A 7,827-nucleotide genomic window follows, 5' to 3' on the forward strand; every position below is an offset into this window, starting at 1 on the left:
CAAGACAAGCTTCACGTCAAAAGGCAGAAGACCAACTTTCGGAAACTGAGAGCCGAGTCGACTCCAAGGAGGTTCGAGTCGACTCCAAGACTGGATGAGCCAAACGACAGAGAATCGAGAGTTCGGGCTCTGAGATTCGAGTCGACTCCCAGGACAGTCGAGTCGACTCGAGTGGACAAAATTCAAATTTGGATCCACGGACTTCAGTGGATGAGCCGACTCCAAAAATTGCCAGGACAACTCCAGAAGTTGGCGAGTCGACTCCAGGTCAAGACGAGTCGACTCCCAGTCAAGACGGCAACTTTAATTCAAATTTGGAATAGTTGCCGAGTCGACTCCGAAAAAGCGTGAGTCGACTCCTGCTACAGCCGAGTCGACTCCTGATCGCGCGAGTCGACTCCAACCCACCAACGGTCATATTGTCAGGCTACGCAGAGTGTGCAGAACGGCCAGAAAAAGCAGAGTAACGGCTAGTTTTCGTGGGGATTGGCTTAAATAGCCACAGAGGACTGTAGCAAGGTAGAGAACAGATATTCCACTCCAAGCATTCAAGTTTTCAAGCTCTCCAAGTGCTCTTAAACGAAAAAGGGGAGATCTGCATTTACTGCTCCAACAACTTCTTCCCAACAATCAAAGCTTCCTCCTCCTGCATTCAAGTCGACCACTCTTTCAAGAGGAGACCGGAGTTCCAGAAGCCATACCTCTTCACCAGCTTAAAAGCGTTTGAGGGCTTCTAACTCCTTTACGATTATATTGTCTTAAATCTGCTTTTTGAGAAGCTATTTTCTGTTTTCTTCTATCTCTTGTATTTACTTGATTCAATCGGGGGATTGATTCAAGGGGTTTAAGGTTGGTTGGTGAGCCAAGTTAAAACCAACGTGTGTAAGGGTTTGATTGTGAGCCCGGGAAAACAATCGGGATTGGTTCTAGTCGGTGAGCCTGGGAAAACCGACCGAGTTCGTTGTGAGCTCGTAAAACAACAAGTTTGGTTGTGAGCTTGCAAAACAACCGGCTGTAATCCAAGGGGGTTATAGTGAAATTCCCAAGTGAGACTTGGGGAGTGGACGTAGGAGCAAGGGTTAGCTCCGAACCACTATAAAACTTTGTGTTTGTAGTGCATTGTCTCTCATCTTCTTCCCCGCACATTACTCACAGCACTAGGCGTTAATTAAATAACTTGCTATAGTTTTTAATTAATCATCCACAAAGTTTTAATTAGTCAAATTATATTAAAAACCCAATTCACCCCCCCCTCTTGGGTTGTCTATCTGGGCAACAAAAATATTTTAACTATTCAAAGAAAAACTTTAGCATGGATAAAAATAGTGCTTAGGAAGATTGAAGCCTGGAATATAGACTGCATGAAAGAAAATTTCATATATTGCAATTAAAACAAGAATTCTGGAATGCATAAAATAAACTGCAGGAATTAAACTTAACCTAGAACATGAATTGCATAAAAAAAAAATTAATGGATTGCATAAAAGAACAATTACAAAAGTAAAATGAAGATTGAAAGCCTAATGCTTCCTCCTTCTACAAAATAAAACATAAAAACAAAGGAAGAAAAACAAGAAAACTTCCCTTTCTTCTCTTCCCTATTTTTTTATTCTATCTTTTCAAACAAAATAGAGCCATGCTCTGTTTCTTTTTTTTTTCTTTCTTCTCTTGAAACAGAGCTTTCATCCTTTCCAGCCCTTTTGAGCCAGCAGACACCCTCCCTTTTCTCCCCTGTTTCTTGGCCCCAACCGAGAGCTCCCCACCGAGAGCCTCCTCCCCCCCTTAAATAGGTCGCCCACCCCCCTGATTGCATGGAGAGGGGGGGTATGCACGCTCGTGTGCGGGATCGCAGGGAGGAGGACGCCGCGCTGGATGATTTTTGAAGAGGTGGACGCGGGATCTTTGGCATGATGCTGGAGCGGCTCCTTGATGGCGAGAAATGGAAGAGGATGAAATGGAAGGCTGAAACGGCATGATGGGGAGGATTTGCTGTTGGTGCATCGAGGAGGAGACGGATGCATGTGATGCAGATGCTAATCTGGTGGCACGCCATCACAGGCGTTTGGGATCAGATGCAGAAAGCTAGGATCACGGACTGAAGAAAAAGTGGGCGCGTGATCGCTGGGGCGCCGAATGCTCGCAAACAGCTGGATCAATGGAGCTGGCCGCAGGATTGCTTGGGAGGAAGACGTGGATGCTGGGAGGAGCTGATCGTCCGGGTCGCTGAAAATCCTCTGCTAATCCGCTGCTGTGGCCGAAAGAAGAGGAGATAGGGAGGATTTGCTGCTGCTGCAACGCAGAGGAGGAGGACGTGGATTTCCTTCTTTGGCCACGGGATGCTGAGAGACTGATTCGGAATGGAGCTTGGACGCTGGAATGGAACGGGCGAAGGAAGCTGCTGGGAGGAAGAAGAACAGTGAACTCAAAAAAAAAAAAAAATTCCGTGTGAGCAATTTTTTTACGTAGTACTATTCATATGAACAGTGGTTTACGGAACACTGTTTATATGAACAATATCATTGCGGAACACTGTTCATATGAACAGTGATTTCAGCAATGAATAGTAACTTCAGGAATGAATAGTATTTTCAGCTATTCTTTATGGGATTGAAGGTTAAAAAGTCTTTTTCTTTGTGATGAAGTGAGAGTGGGAATTTCTATTCTGTAAGAGTGCGGGTGCTAATCCGAAAAGGAGGGAACGTGAGGATCACTGGAAGATCGCACGCGGGCTTGGATGCTTGGGTGCAAATGTGCTTGATCAGATCGTGGCAGGATTGGGCCCGCGTGGTTTGGGGCCATGATGCATTTAAACTTTAATTTGTAATAACCTATGCCAAACAAAAATATGATATTAAACCAGTGAATTTATCATTATCAGTTAGCAATAACACTAATTTAGGTGATATGTAGATCGCACTTTTGTGCTCTCATCAGCTTTAGTGCAAGTGGGAGATTGAAAGAATAGATACCCCACAAGCCAATCGCAATATGTATTATGAAGGGTTTTTTTTTGATTTTTTAAATCATGTACATGACATTTAATTATGAATAAAGGCATTGTGTTTCATCATACACTGTTTATTATATTTGTGATGAACCCCTTAGATTAGGGCAATGGTTTTAGGGCTATGATGAGATCATACTTGTGAGACCTAAAATCCTAAAACTCTAATCTTAAGTATTCTTAGTCATTGGTACATTGAGTCGGGGATCAATACTACTGGAAAGACTGACACATCTTATGAATGCTCGATGCAGAGGGTGATTGATCTCACAATCACTTGTGTGAGACACTAATACAAGATGTGGGTGCTCATTAGAGGAATGAGTTTACTGAATTGACCTGCAAAGAGAAATCTTATAAAGTCTTACTTACATGTCAAAAGATGATTCTCTTAGTGGAAGTTGTGCAACTGATCCTTTGACCTGAGTCACCATGGTATCTCGTACACAAGAATATATGTTTTGGTTTACACTCATTCATGACAATAAGTTGTGTACGAGGTCTTCTAGATATGGTGAATTATGTACGAAGATTATGAGTAGGTCAACAAGAAATCAATCACTTCTAGTAGGAGAAGATCGCATCCCATTTATTCTAATCATATGATAATTCAAGGAGCCTATGATCAAAGCGGAATGAAAATTAGAAGTTTCTAATGTTTCATAATTCGAATTATCATTAGAAGGTTAAGAGAAATATGAATATGAAATTGAGTTTGACATACATTCATACTCATATACATATTCGGGATGTAGTTTGATTGAATGATTGAATTGCACAATAACTTGCCACTGAAAGATATTTTTGGTATTTCCATCAAATTCCATATTTTTCGGATAGACATGACACGTTGCTAGACGTCAATCTTGTCTTATAGGTTTGATCGAATTAAAGAGTTTAATTCAATCACCAATTAGAAAGGATTTTAATTGTTAAGTTCAGGTTCGCACAGTTTAGACCTAAATCGATTAGAAGAGTTCTAATCAAGTTGGGTCAACTCGCACTACCACCTTTTGCTGGCTAAGTATGGAACCCAATGGATCACACACAAGAAAACTGATCAAGGGTCTAATTGGATTAGATCATGTTTGCAAGATAAACATCCTAGCAGGTGTTGCAAACCTTAGCTCCTAATTCGAACTGGATTTGAATCTGATTCGAATTGGATTCAAATCTGATTCTCAATTGATTTAATTTGATTAGATCATATCCTAATATGGGTTAGCCAAGAGTTGGCACCTAATTGGCTTGGTTTGAGTCTAATTGGATTAGATTTGATAAATCATTTACTTTTGACCGTTAGATCTTCATCTACCGTTGGATGAAGACATAATGGTGAGTTGGTTTGAACCCAATTGGATTGGGTTAGATGTGGCTTCTAATCATGACCATGGGATCTTCATCAGCCATTGGATGAAGACATAATGGGATGATTGGATGGCACCATGAATTATAACCAGTGGATCTTCACTCCACCATTGGATGAAGACATAATGGCGCCTTGTATTGGAGCCCTTAGATCTTCATCATGTGATGATGAGATGGCATGATGGGCATGTGATTTGCATGTGATTTTGCCTTGGTCAACTTGAGAAGGATTTGATCTTATTTGATGGCGTGAAGAACATTTTGTGATGGCGTGAGAAGGGAGGGGACCACATGACGTTTGGATAAGGATGAAGCACCTTATCTAGTGCTTCATCTTATCACGCCTCTTCATGAATACGCCTCCCCCTTTTGATAAGCGCCCTTCATGAGTGATCACGCCCCTTCATCAAGGGACATGTGGATGAGATGTGTCCCTTTAACATGCATTTGTACGCCATCTATAAAAGGGGAGCCATTCCACCGTATTTCTTCATCCCGATTCCAACTCCACCGCATTCTCTCTCTCCCTTATCCCTTCTTTCTTACAAGGCTTTGTCTCTTTCTAGCATTGCTTCTAGGGTGTCCTAATCCAAGACAAGGTGGTCTTCTTTAGGACAAAAAGATTAGAAGTGATTTTAGAAAGTGAAAGAAAAATAGAGAGGAAAGAAAGCAAGCCAAATTAAATCCTTTGGAAGAATTTATCATTAAGGATCAAAGTCTTGGAAGCCAAAATCTTGAATCAAGTTTTCGTGTGGATCACCATTGGAGGGCGGACACTTGGACGCCTCATGAAGATCATTCATATTGGATTAGCATTAGAGGTATTCTTCTATTCCTACATTTATATTTATATATTATTTGATTGTTACCATTAAGGTGATCTAGGTTTATAAGGATTTCATGTTAAGGAACTTTATTAAGAAAATTTTAAAATCCCTAGCTTCCGCTGTCCATTATGGCATGATAAAACCCTACAGTTTGTAGATTGCCCTTCGGCAATAGAGGATCCTATGGTGGCTGCCATGATCTTTAACTCTTGATTGTTAGATCAAAAGGTTACTGTGAGTATCAGGCTCTGATACCACTTGTTGCCTAGAGGTGCAGCCCAAGAGGGGGATGAATTGGGTCTTTTAAAATTAAACGTAAGAAGAATATAAGTTATTGTTATCTTTCAATAACTTGTAGTTTTAGCAGCGGAAATAGGATTGCACAAATGAAGTAGTGAATAAGAGAGGAAAGCAATCAGAAATAAGCAGTGGAGGAAGAGAGATAAACCACATACACAAACACCAAGGTTTATAGTGGTTCGGTGCACTCCCAGCACCTATATCCACTCCTCAAGCCTAGCTTGAGATTTCACTATAACCCAGCAAATTACAGCCTGATTGTTTTTCGGGCTCACAATCAAAAATCCAGTTGGTTTTCTCAAGCAACCAACTGAAAATCTATCCTCGTTTGTTTTTCGGGCTTATAAACAATCCAGTTAGTTTTCAGACAAACCAACCAAAAACTTTACACCTTTTATTTTTCTGAGCTCACAAACAACCCAGTTAGTTTCAGATAAACCAACCAGAAACTATTTTTCTTGCTAAATACTTTTGGTTCAGCAACTTCCAATCAAGGCTTGGAAGAGCCTTTACACGTTTCAAATGAATGAAATTGTTACAGCAACAGATAATCCAAATAAATGAAAGCTATAATCAGAAAACTTAAAGCTTCAAAATATATAGAATGAATCAATAAAAATAAAACTGAAGCCGATGAAGAATATGGCTGTGGAAGAAGGTCCCAATGCTTGACCAGCAGCTCTTCTCAATTCAATGAGAAGCTTCGACTGATTTCATCACAGAAGTAAGTTTTAGATGAGTGCCGGTGAGGATGATGAATAGTTTAGCTTTTTCCTTCTCCTTTCTTCTATGGAAACTTTTCTTACTTGACAGAATTTTTCTCTCTACCCTTGTTGGTTCCCTTCAAAGGTTTCCTCGAATTTCCTCAGCAGAATTTGAATTTCTTTCTTTCCGTTTTGATAGAAATCTTTTCTATTACAAAAGAAGATAAAAGTTGTTGCAAGCTTCCCGTTCTGGTCCCAGCAGTACAGGGGTCGACTTATGTAACTCAGGGGTCGACTCATGCTTATTCTGGGTCGGCACTTCAAGATATTAAGATGGTTCTTGCTGTGACAACTTCAAAGGGTTGACTCTTCAATCTTAAGGGTCGGCTCATCTTCTTCAAGAGTCGCCTCTTTAAATATAAGGGTCGACTCATCGTCTTCAGACGTCGCCTCTTTAAACACAAGGGTCGACTCATGCTATAATTTTTGGCTAACGCTAAGACTAAGCTGGGTCGACTCTTCAAACGCAAGGGTCGACTCTTTAATTTCGGGGGTCGACTCATTTTGAACAAGGATCGACTCTTCAAACTTTGTCTCAGACGGTAAAAGCTTTCTGTTTAATTTGAACTACACAAGGGTCGACTCTTGCAATACGAAGGTCAACTCATTGACTGGGCCACTTGATGAAAACATGCCAGACTCAACCCAAACTTGTCCTTTTTGCTTAGGGGTTGACTCAAGTTTTTCAGACAGAAAACTTTAAGACTTCAGCTTGGATCTCCATGGATTAGTTTAAGATCATTTTTCTTTTAAAACATATCCAATGAAGTGTTTGTGAAGAACTAATGATTTTGCAGTGCTTCATTTCTTCTGACTTTTCTTGACTTATAAAACTTCACAATTAAGCCAACATCATTAGTACATAACATCATCTCAAGTATTTTGTAATCATCAAAATTCATCCTTTAGGGTTGTCAGCAAACATATTGCTCCTTATGATTATTTTTCTTGCTTTGCTCCTCCTTGACTACAGACCTTTTCTTAAAGTTTTCTCTATTTCTTCTCAAAAACTTTCTGAATCTTCTTGTAATCAGGGCCATTTCCTCACTATTATCAGATTTAGAATCCTGGCTCTCATCTTTATGTAGAGTGGACTTAAGAGCAATGGTTCTGCGCTTCTTGTGTTTGTCCTCCTCAAAGTTCTATTTCATTGAAAGCTCATGAGTCATTAAGGAACCCAACAGTTCTTTTAGTGGAAAAGAGTTAAGATTTTTGGCTTCTTGGATGGCAGTGACCTTTGCTTCCCATGCTCTAGAAAGAGACCTAAGAATTTTCCGAACAAGATCACTGTTAGAGTAAGATCTACCAAGGATTTTCAAGTCGTTTATAATATTAGTGACTCTAGTAAACATTTCAGTTATAGACTCACTGTTTTTCATTTTAAATAGTTCATATTTATGCACTAGCATACTGATTTTAGATTCTTTTATCTGGTTAGTGCCTTCATGTGTAATTTCCATCCTATCCCAGATTTCTTTAGCAGTCATGCAAATAGATATACGATTATACTCATTTGCATCTAAATAACAGTAAAGAACATTCATGGCTTTTGCATTCAGCTGAG

Source organism: Phoenix dactylifera, unplaced genomic scaffold (assembly GCF_009389715.1).
Source record: "Phoenix dactylifera cultivar Barhee BC4 unplaced genomic scaffold, palm_55x_up_171113_PBpolish2nd_filt_p 000317F, whole genome shotgun sequence".
Taxonomy (NCBI): Eukaryota; Viridiplantae; Streptophyta; class Magnoliopsida; order Arecales; family Arecaceae; genus Phoenix; species Phoenix dactylifera.